General features: G+C 38.7%; 1 protein-coding gene across 2 annotated transcripts in view; it reads right to left on the reverse strand.

Annotated features, from left to right (window-relative positions):
• The window catches only part of Acvr2a (activin A receptor type 2A), an 84,282-nt gene that overhangs the window by 34,194 nt on the left and 32,365 nt on the right, over positions 1 to 17,723 (reverse strand). The gene's annotated exons all lie outside the window — the stretch shown is intronic.

Raw genomic sequence — 17,723 nt, forward strand, 5'->3', positions numbered from 1 at the left:
GTACTCTTGCAATGTCCAAAGCTCCTACTCCCTAATGCTGAACTTTGCATTTACATCCCCATGCTTTAGGCATAACAATAACCACAGTCATCTAAATTGCCTACATATATCACAAAATTTCTCTTGACCATGTCAGTTTCATTTAAACATACAAAAAGTAGCAAAAATTGTTAATTTTATTACATTTCAACCCTTCCATGGTTAGACCTCCTTTTTAATATTTTGTGTGACATAATACAACCTAAGAAAACACAATTCTCTGTATAGTTTGGCTGTAGCACCTTCAACTCTGTAGACTAAACAAACCAGGGCCATGGAGACTTTCAAATCTGGCAGACATGCTCTCAAAAGTGAGTCTGTTAACTCAAGTAAAGCAATTTATATTAATATGCATTGCCAGTGGTAAAATTGGAATCTGTTGGTAAAAACAGGATTTGTGAGGAAAGATTTGCAACTACTAGCATTAGGATAACATGTGACAGTGGTATCAGTAGTAATAGTAACAAAAGTAGCCTTTAAATTCTGAATAATGAAATGAGCCAATATCCAGAAGATCCACATAATTCAGAGAATCATTTTATGAAAGAATTAATGTGATGTTTCAAAGCATTCATGTGTAAAAAAACAATCAAGCTGAGAAGGATCAACTGATTTAAAAAAAATGAGGCTACTTTGTGAATTGTGGTATCATATAAAAGAAAAGATGTAAGTCTCTAAATAAATTATTAAAATATTTTCGCTTTTCTAACTAGTTAATTGTGTATGGATAGACCAAAATAATACAACAATCAAAGTAACATACATTGGTAGCTAAATAAAAAAGATAGATAAGGAATCCTATTGTTTTCTACTAAAAGATCATGAAACTTACAAAAACATCACACTTCTTTTTGACTCAGAAAATATTTTTCATAAAGATTTCTTTTACTAATGTAGAATGGACACCTGCCATTTAACAAACTGCCATTTGAAAATGTCCTCATTTCTAACATGGAAAACATACAATCTGCATTTAAAAAAAAAAATCTCGGAGTAGTTGTGCTATGGCCAGGAAATATCAGCCCAAAAGGCTCATGTGTTAAAGATTTGGTCCCCAGATGTGGCATTATTGGGAGGTGACTAGACACTGAGGTCTCTGACACAACCAATGAATTAATCCCATGTTAGTGCCCTACAGTGTAGTATTTTACAAGATCCCTGGGGGCCTAGTGAAATAGGTCACTTGGGACACAACCCCTTCTCCCCAGCTCTTCTCTCACTCTGCTTCTTGTCTGCCATGAACTGTGTGGCTAGACTGCACAGTCCCATTCATAAGGTTCACATCTGTACGAAGGTCCACAGCAATGAAACAAACCAACCAACAAGTGTCTGAGACAAGAAAATAGGGATCCAGCATAAATCTTTTAAGTCACTGATGGCTGGTATGTTGTCCTAGCAACAACAAACTAACACAAGTTTCTTAAGTCTAAGAACCTAAGTAAGTCTTGGGAACGGCTGTTCTACAATGTACTAACAGAATGTACTAACAGAGATGTAATTATGAGTTTGTAGTGTCTATGTGCAGAAATGCTGTCATGAAATGACATAGTGCAAACTATATGATAACTATGGCATCTGTATTCTAGAGAAGGTCTGCTACTACTTATTTATCTGGACACATCAGCAACCATTTTCTAGGTTATTTCTTTTCAGAAACTTATTCAAAACACGAGCAAACCAAGTTTCTCTTGTACTAAAAATTCTAAAAGCATGTACTGCCCACACTCTTATCTTAAAACAGGGATGGCAAGCGTTCTGTAAAGGTCCAGACAGTATGTATTTTAGGCTTTGCAGGCCATATGGTCTGCACAAGCAACTACTCTGCTTGGGAAGTACGAAAGTATCCATAGACAGTAAATGAATGAACAGAGTTTGTATTCCAATAAAACTTTATTTATGCAGATTAAAAACTAAACTTTTTGTAATTTTTAACATCTCACAAACTATTATCCTTGATATTTTTTCCAAACACTTAAATAAAGAAATTCACTCTGGGACGCATCTGGCCCACAGGTTGTGTGAGCAGCAGCAACTCCATCTTAAAGCATTGCCAAGAGACTGGCTGGCCTGCCTTTCATTTGTTAGATGGGTGTTTGGGGTGCTTTCCTCTCCACTTAACTCATGGGAAGGAGAAGAAAGCAATCATGGGAGGCAGAGGGAGGGAGGGAGGAACCTGGGTGGGTGAGGGGAAGGGGAGGGGAAAAGGGGAACATGATCAGGTATTGGAGTGGGGAGCAGGAGAAAAGCCCTGAGGGCCAGCAACCTTGGGAGTTGGGGGGCAGGGCCAGGGATCTTCTTGGAGACAGTGGGAAGGAGGAATGGGATGAGGGAGTGTGGAAGGGCGGACCTGGAGGAGGGTAATGACTGGACTGTAGAAAAATAAAAGTAATAAAAAAGCATTGCATAGCTATTTTCAATTTTCAAAAGAGGAGTTCATTGAAGCACAGGAATATCTTAACTAAACTATGACCAAAACAAACGAACACTGCTTGTAGCCAAAGTACCAACTGGGCAGCACCTTTGGTTTCCAGTCAATGAACAGTAGCTTCCTGAAGTATTCTACTGAGAGTCTGAAGAGAATTTGGTAGCACATAGGGATGACAAGGAAGGGGAAACATCAGAATTATGTTTGTAGACAAAAGACAAACAAATCGTCACTTTAATCACTGTGAAAAAACTTCTAACATTTATCTTTTAATGTTAAACACATTTTCAGGATGATTTCCTAGATCCAGACCATCATTTTTTCCTCCATAGGTAAAGAAAATTGCTTATAAGAAAACATCTGACAATCTTCCTCCCTTCTTCTGAAGCTAGTTGGGTAACGAGCCTCTGTCCCATACATTCCCTAACTAAACAAGAAATAAAATAGCATGATACTTATGAAAACATACTAAATGTATCTAACTATTTTTTAAAAGTCTTAATGTTCACATTGTGATTTCAAAAGATAGTTCTATACTAGGATACTATTGTTCAGATGGTACATTCTAATCTAATGGTTTCTGAAATGTTAAGCCTCTCTCCCTAAATTTATTCTACCAAAATAATTCCAAATAGTCCAAGCTGCCGTTTTTTAAAGAAATAATTAGGCATAAAAGTGTGCATGCAAGGCACACTCTTGAATGCTGTTTCATGCATTTTTGGTGCCATTTTCTGTATCTGGAAAAGAGGCAGTAACTTAACCACACACATATGCATACTATATAGTTATATATCTATGTGTTTCTTCCCCCCCCACCCCCCACCCCATGGAAGACCTAATAATCCTTCCTAGCTTAAAGTTTCTGCACTAAACCTACAACCTCATATCTAACCTTGAATAAGCAAACAAATCCTTCACTACCTCTTTCCACATTTATAAAATTAAACAGGCTAATTCAGTGTCTACATTTTTCTCTAGATCCATAATTCAAGTCCAACTGTAGAAAATCAGAAACTCTAATCACAATCAAGTATCTCAGTAGCGTATGCACCATTTCATGTAAAGCACTTGCATTGATAACTAGCATTAACTGCTTCATTTTCTTACCACTAGGAAAAAAATTAAAACAAGCTATAAAAAGGATTTGAAATTTGGTAGAACACACACACACACACACAAAAAAAAAAAAAAAAAAAAACACCCAAGATAATCAAATCAAAAACACTTTTCCATATAAAGAAAAGAAATTTCACCTAAAAGATAATCTTTAAATATAATTTGGTTTTTGGCACCAAATATTAAAATAATATAGCAATGCTAGTTTTATACACAATCACTCACTTCTGGATTAAAAACAATACTTCCTTATTCATTTCAAAGTAAAAATTCATTTCAATCAACTAATTAATTTCAATATGACTATGAAATTGTACCACACTTATATAAAGTAACAGCAGAGGAAAAACAGGCCACTAACTTGGTTGTTAAAGTTCTTAACGAAATGTTAGCAAACACAATCTAATAATGTATTTAAAAAAAAAATGAAAACTAAAACACCACATCTGGGCTTACTTCAGCTATGCAAGGCTAGTTTGGCATTCAAACTTAGTCACTGCAGTCTAGTGAAAAATAATACAAGCACATAAACCAACACAGAAGAAACATCAGATAAAATTTAACACCCATTTATAATTAACCAACAGCATACTTGAAATTAAAAAAAGAAGTTCTTCAACATCATAAAGAAGATCTAAGCGAAGCCCAGCAAGGACATCATATTTTTTTTTGAGACAGGGTTTCTCTGTGTAGCCCTGGCTGTCCTGGAATTCACTCTGTAGACCAGGCTGGCCTCGAACTCAGAAATCCGCCTGCCTCTGCCTCCCAAGTGCTGGGATTAAAGGCATATGCTACTGTGCCCAGCTCAGGACATCATACTTAATGGCTATACGTAATGGGGAAGACTGAAGGCTTCAGGCTAAGAACAGAGACGGACATTCATCCACATTCCTCAGACCCTTCTATTTAAGGCAGTGCTTACGTTCTGATTTGCTAAAAAGCAAGAGACAGAAACCACAGGTATCATCTTGAGAAAAGAAAAATAAAACTGTATTTTCAGGTGACATTACTTTTCTAAACAATATTCCAAGGATTCTATATAAAAGAAAATCTACTAGAACTCGTAAGTGACAAGATTAAAAAAAAAAGTTGCCCTTCTATACATTAACAATTAGCAAAATGAAATCAAATTCTAAAAAATTCAAGACTAGATATAATGTTAGAAACTAACATAATCTAACAAAGCACAAATGTGGTGAAAATTATAAAATGATAATGGAATAAATATCCAAATACTTGTAGAGGTATCCAGTTTTCATATAATAGAAAGCTCGGAATCAAATGTTAGTTCTCCCTGAAGTTATGTACAGTTTTATTTAAATGCAATCAAAATCTCAATTTTTAAAGACATAAAAATTATCAGATGATAGGTTTTTTTTTTTTTAAAAAAATAACCCTGGAGAGGTTACTCCTCACTTTTCCAATGTTACAGTTTACTACGTGGCTACACAAACTGGGACGCTGTGATAGTACAGGAAGATAGTACAGATGTGTGATACAGACAAAACCAGAAATAGATCCACACAAACCAGACCAATTAACTTTTAACAAATGAAAGCAATGCAAGGTAGCTTTCTCAGTAATGATTGCTGAAGGGCTTATACTGTGTAAGCAACAGTAGTTTTGAATCTCTTCCCCTCACCATTGTTAGCCTAGCCATTCCTAAAAAGCCAACTCTTTCAGGAAACTTTGCAGGCTAAATCTCAAATATGTTTCTATTTTCAAATTTTCTTCTGGTACACATAGCAAAACCCTAAAGTCTGATCTTCATTACTCCTTTCATTCTTCTCTCAAAAGCGCTCACTGGCTCACTGATTCAATGTAGGTGATTACATCCTTGAGCCGATAGAAAGTGATTTGTAGATATTGATTTATTTTATACATAATATTAATAACCTAGATTTCTTTTGTTTTAATTATTATCATCACTCGGGTTTTTGCAATGCTGACGAACAAACCTAAGGCCTAGCACATGCCACTTAGATGTTTCCCAGCTCCTATTCACAGATGCCAGTCAGTCTGTGGGTGCAATAGTTCGTAGATGCATACATGCGGACACACGTGTGCATGTATCCTTTTCCATGTTAGAATGCCACTGATTGTTAAGATTTTTAAATCTATGAAGTAATGCGCATGTAAATTAATATGGTTTAGCCATTATGTAATGTATAGTTATTTTAAAACATGCTGTACATGCTAAATGTACGCAATTTTTCAAAGAAAATTTAATTTATAAAAAGGCATGAACAATTACTTGGTTTAATGACTAGGAAAGCTATACGCTTGAAATGAGCTGAAATGGCATGTGTTCATTTAGATAGGCAAAAAATAAATGGTGATGACTGATGGCCCTGTCTTCTATCAGAATGCCAGGTTTTTACTAGCAAAAAAATGTATTTTATTCATGACTAGACCCTTATATCTAGCATAATACACAAAAATCAACATTTGGTGACCTGATGCACACTGATATGTAGATGCCTGCATAATATCTAGATATCACTTAACACGAAATTGAAATTATTTAACTGTTTCATGTTTCCTTAATTTTATTTTCAACAATTTCTCCTGGTTAAGCTTTTGGTTTTTTGTGAAGTACAACTATTAATTAGTTGTAATGTGTTAATCTCGATATAAATAAAACCCTGAACCATTTTTAAGATATATTTATTTATGTATGAATATTCTATTTGCATGTATGCCTGTATGACAGAAGAGGACATCAGATCTCACTATAGATGGTTGTGAGCCACCATGTGGTTGCTGGGAACTGAACTGGGGACCTCTGGATGAGCAGTCGGTGCTCTTAACCACTGAACCATCTCTCCAGGCCAACTTCTAACCATTTTATAAAGCTGCGTGGCCAATAGTTTTAAGTAAAAACATACAAATGTGCTTTTCAGAAACACTCTGGGTGCCCATCTTACCTACCCTCTAACATACAAAGTACTTAACGAGTGATAAAAGGCAAAATACACTGCAACAACTGAAAGAGGTCTATTAAGTACTAAATGGGTGGTTGAAAGTAAACTATCATTTGTGATTACAATTTCATGTTATATTTTTTCTAATTAAGAAAGCATCTTTGAGAACCCTGTGACCAACCTCACCCTCTAGTAATTTTCCTATGTGTAAAGCAACATTTGAGAAAAAAAAATGTTTTGGCAACTCAAAAATCTAAGGTTCTTCCCCAGAAGCTTTAAACAAGCGGATAAACAAGAGAATACAGAACAAATACAAACTCTGGCAGGACACATGCTACCAAGCCCACGCCTAATCACAGAGCTCCACTGATTCCAACCAGTTATATATGACACTGGGAATCAGATTTTAAGTCTATATAGGAATACACATGTAAATTATGTGTCTTAGTCATTCCACAATGTGCATATATTTCAGGACATGTTGTGCCTCCCAATGGGAACTCCAGAATGGTTGTACCAGTTTGCAATCCAACCAGCAATGGAAGAGTGTTCCTCCTTCTCCACATTCCCGCCAACATCTGCTGTCACCTGAGTCTTTGATCTTATCCATTCTGATTGGTGTAAGGTAGAATCTCAGGGTCATTTTGATTTGCATTTCCTGATGACTAAGGACTTTGAGTGAGGTAACTCAGTCCCAAAAGTACATGCATGGTATGTATAAGTGGATATTAGCCAAAAAAGTACAGAATACCTAGGATATAATCCACAGAACTCAAGAAAGTTAACAAGCCGAATGGCCCAAGTAAGGATGCCTCAATCCCACTTGGGAGGGAGAAGAAAGCAATCATGCAGGACCAAGGGAAGCAGGGACCTGGGTGGAAGAGAGGACTGAGAGGGGAAAGAGGGAACATGAAGATTGCCAGGCTCTGGGTGTGTGTGTGTGTGTGTGTGTGTGTGTGTGTGTGTGTGTGTGTGTGTGTGTGTGTGTAGGAGGTGGGGTGTACCAGAGACCTGGGAGGTGAGAGACTCAGGTCTCAGAAGGAAGGACCTTAGATGAAATGCCCAACAGTGAGAAGAGAGAACTTGTAGAATCCACCTCCAGTAGAAAGACAGGGCATCAAGTGGAGGGATGGGGTTGCCATCCCACAGTCAAAAACTCTGACCCAGAATTGTTCCTGTCTAAACGAACTGCAAGAACAAAAATGGAGAACAGACTGAGGGAAAGAAGGTCCAGTGACAGGCCCAAATTGAGATCCAGCTCAAGAGGAAGCTCACTATTACTGACCATATGGTCTGCTTACAGACAGGAGCCTAGCATGGCTGCCATCTGAGAGGCCCAACAAGCAGCTGAAAGAGGCAGATGCAGATACTTATACCCATCCAATGGTCAGAGCTGGGGAATAAGGGAAAAGCTAGAAGAAGCTAAGGAGAAGGGCAACCCCATAGGAAGACCAGCAATCTCAACTAACCTGGACCCCTGGGATATCTCAAACACTGAGTCACCAACATACACTAACTGATATGAGTCCCCTGACACATATACAGCAGAAAACTGCTGGTCTGGCCTCAGTGAGAGAAGAAGCACCTAACTTGACTTGAGGGCCCAGGCAGTGGGGAGGTCTGGTGGAGTAGGGACAGGGGGAATGGGATGAGGAACTATAGGAGGGCAGATCAGGAGGGGGATAACTGCTGGGTTGTAAAAAAGATTAAATAATAATAATAACTTAAAAAGGAGAAAAAAGAGTAAATTTCTGATACTCATATTTGAGGAATGGTCTTTAACTGCATAGAATATTCAAATTAAAATTTATATGCTATTTTTAAAATGCACAATAGAAAGCTACATTAAGAGATGAAATGCAAATTCTCAGAATCATTATAACTTTTTGATGCTTTATGTTCTTGGAAGACTGGACCCTCTTCTCATTAAACTCATCAAAGCTATGCAAAAAAGTGAAAGTGAGAACAAATGGGGTGGAGGTGAGCATGACAGAGAGTGCTGACGCTGATGATGGTGATGGACGTGAAGAAGGAGCCTGAGCAGGACTGACAGTGAAGGTGGGGGTGAGGATGGAGGGGGAGCAGAGATGAGTTTAAGTGGGAGTGACCTTGAGAGTAATCACTTCTGCACTGTGATGGTACAAGCAGCAGCACCCTTGAGGACCAAAGTAGGGAACATAAAAGGCACCTCTCACCATCCACCAGCTTAAAACTGCAGTTGAGGGGCTGGTGGCGCAGCATAATAGCAGAGGATCCTGTGATCCACTTCTAGCACCCACATAGTGACCCACAATCATCGGAAACACCAGTTCTAGTGGATACAATGCCCTCTTCTGGCCTCTTTGAGTACCAGGCACATGTGTGGTTCAAAGACACAACAAAATGGTCAAAATATCTATACACAGTTTTAAAAGAAATATCACCAACAACTTTTTCTATCTTGTTTGTTTGTTTGTTTTTGTTTTTCTAGACGGGGTTTCTCTGTATAGCCCTGGATGTCCTGGAACTCACTTTGTAGACCAGGCTGGCCTCAAACTCAAAAATCTGCCTGCCTCTGCCTCCAGAGTGCTGGGATTAAAGGTGTGTGCCACCACGACCCGCCTTCTATCTTTTAAGCTATGTTTCTTCAGTTTACAAGCAGTGCAATTTCAAGTGGATAAAAACTGAATAAATAAAAGTCTGGCATGGTATTACAAACCTGGTGACACCAGTACTAAAGAGGCTGAGGCATGAGGACCATTCAAAGTTCAAGACCAGCATGTGTAATATTTTATATCCAGCATGTGTAATATTTTATATTTTATATTTCTACCTACGGTGTGGCTCAGCCCTTAGCACACACCTTTAATCCCTCTGGCTGGAATACAGGCACACCCTTAGTTCTCACATTTAATCCCAAACAATGAAGGTAAAGTTAGTTTGCAGAAGGAAGCACCATGTTTGAAAGTGATGTTTAATTGAGTGGCAGGAAAAGTGACAAATCAGAGAAAGATTGACAGAATAGGATATTCCCCACTCTCATAAGAAGAGAGAGAGAAGCTACTTAAGGGAGAGAGAGACAGTAAAAGAAAGTACAGTGCAGGAATACAGTAGAGTTCATGGAGAGCAGCACAGAGAGGGAGAAGGAGGCAGTTTTACAGGGAGAGTTTTACAGAGACAGATTGAAGAGAGAACAAGCTAGACCCAGGTCTTACAGAACAAGCAAAAGGCAGAAGATTAGAAAATATTGCTAGAATTAGTTTGAGGCCAAGCAGAGCCATTCAGAGGCCAAGAGAGAAAAGCCAAATTGAATCAGCTTGGAGAGGAGTTTGAGTCAGAACAGCTGAGTTGAACCAGCCAGCCAGAGTTCAGAAAGAATAAGAAAGGGTGAGTTTATTCAGCAGTTAAGTCACTGAGGCTGAAAACATTCTATTATATTCTGGAGGCTCAAAGTTTCCAAAACTAGGCCTAGGTAATTACAACAGGAAAATAAAACTTATTTTTATAAGCATGGGCTTCATAGTGAGACTTTGGTTGAAAGAAGGCTATGATAGAGCAGAGGAAGAAGAAGGAACAGGAGGGGGAAAGGAGAGTAGAAAGGGATGAGAAGAGTAAGGACGAAAGCGGGAAGAAAGAGGGATGTAAAGATTCTGTGTACATTTTTGTTGTGGGATCTCCTGCCCACTTGATTAAAACGGAGGTTATAGGTTTTCCTCTGAGGTCCAGGGCTTCACTACCCAAGCAGTTGTCTGTGTCTCTATGACCAGGCATGGTTTTCCTCCTATTGAGCAGGCCTTAAGTTCAATTAGAAAACTCCTTCCTCAGTTTGTTTTTATACAATTATAAGTAAATTATACATCTTTTGGTATCCTGTTTTCTATACCAATGTATATGGAAAAGCAGTTACCTTTCACACTTGGCTGCTCAGAGCACTTTTTACTTGTGTTAAGGGCTATTCTCAATGGATAAACATTCACTGAGAGGTATAGCTGCCTTTGGGACTGGTTAACTTTTATGCATAATGTTTTTTATTTGCAAGTTCTTTATAGGATCAATCACTGTCACAGACTTCTGACAGATATGTTAGGCATCTGATTGAGGGGAATCAATTTTTAAATATTATTTCTGCATAGAAATGCAACATTTGAAGGCTCTTATTTTTTGTTTTTAAACTAAGCACCTTTCTACCACCAAACAATCATTTCTAAAGGAAAACACAAACATGTTCTGGCATGCTTCCCAGAACTTTTTGGTTTGTTTGTTTTGTTATGTTTGCTGTGTGTATGATTTCCATTCTTAGCACTTACTCTATCAGTTTGGCAAAATATTACTAGATCTCTCAAGTAACATCTATATGGTATAGATTACTTTTAAAAAATACTGAATATGCTAAAAATATAAACAATGTATGTTGTGGCACTAGATGCCATACACAAACATTCATATGTTGTGAAAAGTACAAGCACTTAAAGTCCACATCTAATCACTGATTATTTAATAGTTCTTTATGCAAACTCCTGACAATACCAAAAGGAAAACCAAGATCTTCAGTAAGGCAAGCTGGGTTCAGCACGACTAACATACTATAAATACAAAGTTTGGCAACATAAATGTATTCCAATGCATAAATGACTGTTTCTCCCCATACAGACAACACCAAATAAATATGTCTTTGACAAAGATCAAGATTTGAAAATGTACTAACTCTCTTAAAATACTACAACACAAAGTTGCAGATCTTGGAATGGATGTCGTTTTGCCAGACATCTTTACAACGTGCTTATTTCTTAACTCACGTTAGTATAAATAAAGATAATACAAAGAAGTATGTTTTTTTAACTGGTGAAACCTGTAGAGGAGATTGTCTGTTGCCACTTATGTTAATTAGATCCCCAAAATTATATGGGAAGCAGGAAGATATAGAACTGCCATGCTAGGAAAACAGTAAGGACCAGGCCTAAGTCATACAGAAGAGAGAGCATATCAATAATGTAAGTGCAGGGGAAGAACGGCCCTGGGGGTGGGGGGATTGGGTCTAGGGCAGCAAAGATGGAATATAGACTTTAGTAAATAATAACTCAGGAATATTGGAGGGGAAGTGTTAGCCACTTGGAGGTTTGGAAGTGGTCCAGGTGTTTAAAGCATATTAAAATATAGGGTTCTGTGCATGGGCATGTGTGTGTGTGTGTGTGTGTGTGTGTGTGTGTGTGTATGTGTGTGTGTGTATCTATCATTCGGGAACCTAGAATACTGGGGTGCGTAGTGAGGAACACGTGCCACCACCCTCTGGTCAATTAGAGAAGAGATTATCTGGCAACTGCAACAATCATCATTTAAACTCTTCCCCAAAATATTTCCCAGAGATTGTTCTAAAGAGATGCTGAAAGAATGGGAAGGATGTTAAATATTGATAAAGCATCCTATGCAAAGATGGTATAGCAAAACCTACTTATTTGTAAAATATACACAAATTTTAAAAGTAACTAACCAAAATGGAAGATGTCAACTGACCTGAACTACTCATTATCAAGAAATCCATTAAAATGTTTTCTCTGTAAAGACTTTTAAAAAATGAAAAAAGTCTTTAAAAATTATAGACACTTCGGTATGCAAACAGGGAAAATGTTAAAACATCAGTATTTGACTTTCATCATCTTACATCTAAGGAATGCCTTGCATTTAGTTGTTCAGAAACCTATCTCAAGTTGGTATTACAAGTCCAGTATTTTTCCCCTTTAGTAAGAGGAGGATTCACATGTCTAGGCTTTCCACCACTGCCAAGAAACTTCCAGGTAAGTTTATTTTGAGGGCACACTACACAGAATTTTAAAGGATACTGTATCTCTCACACAGAGCACTGTCTGCCATCAACCTGTATACAGAATTCATTAGTATGTCCCTGGCACTTGATATTTGTCATTAAACAAAAAAATACTGAAAAAGAAAGTAATTTCAAAGCATCTCCTCAAAACTGAGAGGAAGGAAACAATGGAAAGCTTAATTTTCAAAACAGGGAATAGAAAGAAGAATGAAACTCACAAAGCAAGACTGAGGGATTGCTCAGCCCATACTATTTGTCACAGAAGCATAAAGACCTGATTACTAGGGCTCCCCGGCCAGCCGGTCTACACAATCAGCAAGTCCCTGGGTTCTGTTTGGGACTCCGTCTCACAAATAAGGTAGAGAACAACTGAAGAAGACATTCAATGCCAACCCCTAGCCCTCATACACAGGTGCATGGACAACACAGACACACACAGACACAAACACACACCCCATAACATGCACAAATATTATATTATATTATATTATATTATATTATATTATATATTCTTTCGAAGATCCACTGAAGTCTAATTTTTCATGTGAGGTGGCTGACAAGGCAGCAATGATGAATATAAAATCAAAAGTCCTAGTGAATTTTAGGCATGTATCATCATCAATGCCTTTTTACTAAAGAGAGATGTAGAATGCCTAGAGGAAAGCAGGATTTTATCTTGAACAAAGTGAAAGTTAAGGAACATTTCCTATTCTAGCACATGAAACATGGTTACTCATCACTGCTGCCTGTTAAGAGGCCAGCAGCCACACTGACTCCTTGTTGATTCTACAGTAAAAAGGATACCACAGAAAATACGCCTCTATAAAGACACTCGTACTCACTATAAAACCACCTGTTCATACTAGTGCTCAGTCAATAAAACAAGACAATGGTACCTAAGGCTGTCAAATCAGACTTTGTAACTGAAGTTCCCTTTTCCCTGCCCCACAACAGAGAATAAAATCAGCTCACCTGGAATTTAAAGCATAAGCAATACCAAAAAAAAAACCTTAAAGATTTTTAGAAAATCTCAAGTTCCTTTGTTGCTGTTGTTAAGAGAGTGTTAATTGAAGTAAAAACTCTATCGCATGTTATTATCAGTCTATTCTTACAATGTAAGATATGCACACTCTCCTCCAGCTTCCATTTACCCCATTCAATCAATTCTTCATCTAAAAATCAAGACAAATCTTTACTACAGCAAACAAAATTAAACCACTCCTCTAGCTTCCCACTCTTGTAGATCCCACAATCAAACTCAAACAAATCTCAGAAGACCTTTCATACCCTGACTTGTGGTCAGCTGCAGCTCGTACCAGACAGGTAATCTTTTTTTAAACATCGGTTCTCTTAGGCCAGGATGCAGTCTACCTTCTCTCCTCAGTCCTAATGCTGTTTGAATGAGAAGCTAACTAAGAAAATGCCTAGAAAGGTTTGCAGGCCATGGCTTGTGCTGTGCCTCTTCCAAAAGTTCTGTTGGAAGGTACTTGGAGAGGGGACCAAATAGGAACTGTGTAAGCCATTGAGTCCCACTGTCATAAAAAAGGGGGCTTTGAAAATGTGTTCTTCCTCATGTTCTGTGCCATGAAAATATGAAACAGTAAGGTCCATACCAGGCCCTAACTAACACTCTGATCTTGGACAAGTCACCAGAACCATGACAGAATAAGTACTTTCCCTTATCCTCACTCAAATATTGTCACAGCACTTAAACAAACAAACAAACAAAACAGCAAAACAAAACGAAAACAGTCTAAGACAACATTGAAAATTACCAATTCACAAAAAGTACTGAATTTGCATCTGGAATGTTATCTTTACTTCAAGTGTAATCACTAACTGATGTGCTGTGCTGCTTAAGCGAACCAACTTCTAATATGTTCCCACCTGTACAGAGCATCAGCCAGGAAAGTCGTGGTTAGTAAGCTGAGGGAATAAAGACTTTTTCAAATTTAGGAGAATGACAATGTGGATTCACACAAGAGAAGAAGAGTAAACACTCACTAGTACTAAAGTGATAATAAAGATTAACAATATAATACCTCCTTATTTCCATTCCTCACAAATCTTCATGGCTGCCACTGCTTCCTGGGGCCATGCGAATATTTTCTGTACTTTTCCAATATTAATACTAGTTCTGTCTAAATAAAAACATTTACCTGTGTTTTAAATAAAATAAATGTCTTACAAAAAAACTCTGAAACTTTGCTAGCACGTTTTAAATACCATTCTAAATCCTCCCATACAAGAATGCTTACATTCAGTGTTCTTGTAAGAAACAAAGACTCAAGGAACTAGAATTATTCACTACAGCACTTATGGGAGCATTTAAACATGAGGTAAACTTCTAAAATGACAGTACTGAAAGAAGGTTCAATGATAAGATACTTTCTAACAAGTTACTTTGAGATGCTGGAATATAAGTGAGGCTCAATATATAAGTCAGTCTATCCCTCAGCATAGAAGCCTGGGATCAGGAGACAGAAGCTTTAAGGACAAGACCCCATGGTCAATGGTGTACTTGCTAACTGAAAAGGGAAGAACCAGGAGGAATAAGAGGAAGAAAAAGAACGGAAACAAAATGAAGTTGAAAAGACATGGAAACAACTGCACCCATCCATCAATTTCAGCTAAGCAGCTGGTTGGTGAGTCAGGGGTCAACAATTCTAACCCCTGGCTTTCTACTAAATATGAAAACCAATTCCTAGTGGAATTCACATACCCTCTTCCTGCTTATCACTTAAATCTGCATCAATTGCAAATGAAGAACAGTTTTGCTTTTAATGCATTTATTCATTCATTTGTTCTTTCATTTTGCAGTTTGTGAATGTGGTGTGTGTGTGTGTGTGTGTGTGTGTGTGTGTGTGTACAATGTCTGAACACTCATGCAAACCCTGAAGTTCATATTACTTGTCTTCCTCAATCACTCTCCACTAAATGTCTTGAGACAGGGTTTCTCCCTGATCCTGGAGCTCAGACACAGCAATGCAGGCTGGCAAGTCAGAGAGCTGCAGGCATTCTCTTCTCTCTGTTTTGCCAGTGCTGGGATTATAGATGTATGCCACCACATCCAGCTTTTTTACATAGGTGCTGTAATTGCTGGGGATCCAAATGCATGTATACATGTTTTCATGGCCAGCATTTCACTGACTAAGCTAAGCCATGTTCCTAGCTCCAAATCCGCTTTTTAAAGACAATTCTTTTCTTTTTTTATTAGATATTTTCTTTATTTACATTTCAAATGTTACCCTCTTCCCTAGTTTCCCCTCCGAAAATCCCCTATCTCCTCTCTTCTCCCCATGCTCAACAACCCACCCACTCCTGCTTCCTGGCCCTGGAAGCCCCCTATAACTGTGGAATAGAACCTTCACAGGACCAAGGGACTCTCCTTCCATTGATGAGCAACTAGGCCATCCCCTGCTACATATGCTGCTAGAGCCATGAGACCCACCATGTGTTTTCTTTGATTGTGGTTTAGTCCCAGGGAGCTCTGGGGGTACTGGTTAGTTTATATTGTTCCTCCTATGGGGCTGCAAACCCCATCAGCTCCTTGGGTGCTTTCTCTAGCTCCTCCATTGGGGACCCTGTGCTTTTGTCCAATGGATAGCTGTAAGCATCCACTTCTGTATTTGTCAGACACCAGCAGAGCCTCTCAGGAGACAGCTTTATCAGGTCCTGTCAGCAGCTCTTGTTGGCATCTACAATACTGTCTGGGTTTGGTGGTTGTTTATGGGATGGATACCCAGGTGAGACAATCTCTGGATGGTCATTCCTTAAGTCTCTGCTCCAAACTTTGTCTCTGTAACTCCTTCCATGGGTAATCTGTTCCCCCTTGAGGGATCGGAGTATCACACTTAGGTCTTCCTTCTTCTTGAGTTTCAGAAACTTATAGAGGAGAGAATAGGGAAGAGCCTCTAAGATATGGACACAGGGGAAAAATTCCTGAACAGAACAGCAATAGCTTGTGCTGTAAGATCAAGAATCGACAAATGGGATCTCATAAAATTGCAAAGCTTATAGAGGAGAAAGTAGGGAAAATCCTCCAAGATATGGGCACAGGGGGAAAATTCCTGAATAGAACAGCAACGGCTTGTGCTGTAAGATCAAGAATTGACAAATGGGACCTCATGAAACTGCAAACCTTCTGCAAGGCAAAAGACACCATCAATAGGACAAAAAGGTCACCAACAGATTGGGAAAGGATCTTTACCTATCCTAAATCAGATAGGGGACTAATATCCAATATATATAAAGAACTCAAGAAGGTGGACTCCAGAAAATCAAATAACCCCATTAAAAAATGGGGCTCAGAACTGAACAAAGAATTCTCACCTGAGGAATACCGAATGGCTGAGAAGCACCTGAAAAATGTTCAGCATCCTTAATCATCAGAGAAATGCAAATCAAAACAACCCTGAGATTCCATCTCACACCAGTCAGAATGGCTAAGATCAAAAATTCAAGTGACAGCAGATGCTAGCGAGGATGTGGAGAAAGAGGAACACTCCTCCATTGTTGGTGGGATTCCAAGCTTGTACAACCACTCTGGAAATCAGTCTGGTGGTTCCTTAGAAAATTGGACATAGTACTACCGGAGGACCCAGCAATACCTCTCCTGGGCATATATCCAGAAGATGTTCCAACCGGTAAGAAGGACACATGCTCCACTATGTTCATACCAGCCTTATTTATAATAGCCAGAAGCTGGAAAGAACCCAGATGCCCCTCAACAGAGGAATGGATACAGAAAATGTGGTACATTTACACAATGGAGTACTACTCAGCTATTAAAAAGAATGAATTTATGAAATTCCTAGGCAAATGGATGGACCTGGAGGGCATCATCCTGAGTGAGGTAACACAATCACAAAGGACCTCACACAATATGTACTCACTGATAAGTGGATATTAGCCCAAAACTTAGGATACCCAAGATAAAAGATACAATTTGCTAAATGCATGAAACTCAAGAAGAATGAAGACCAAAGTGTGGACACTGTGCCCCTTCTTAGAATTGGGAACAAAACACCCATGGAAGGAGTTACAGAGACAAAATTTGGAGCTGTGACGAAAGGATGGGCCATCTAGAGACTGCCATATCCAGGGATCCACCCCATAATCAGCTTCCAAACGCTGACACCATTGCATACACTAGCAAGATTTTGCTGAAAGGACCCAGATATAGCTGTCTCTTGTGAGACTATACAGGGGCCTAGCAAACACAGAAGTGGATGCTCACAGTCAGCTAGTGGATGGATCACAGGGCTCCCAATGGAGGAGCTAGAGAAAGTACCCAAGGAGCTAAAGGGATCTGCAACCCTATAGGTGGAACAACATTATGAACTAACCAGTACCCCGGAGCTCTTGACTCTAGCTGCATATGTATCAAAAGATGGCCTAGTCGGCCATCACTGGAAAG

The sequence above is a fragment of the Mus caroli genome, unplaced genomic scaffold, assembly GCF_978045245.1.
Source record: "Mus caroli unplaced genomic scaffold, Mus_caroli_1 scaffold_2, whole genome shotgun sequence".
NCBI classification, from domain to species: domain Eukaryota; kingdom Metazoa; phylum Chordata; class Mammalia; order Rodentia; family Muridae; genus Mus; species Mus caroli.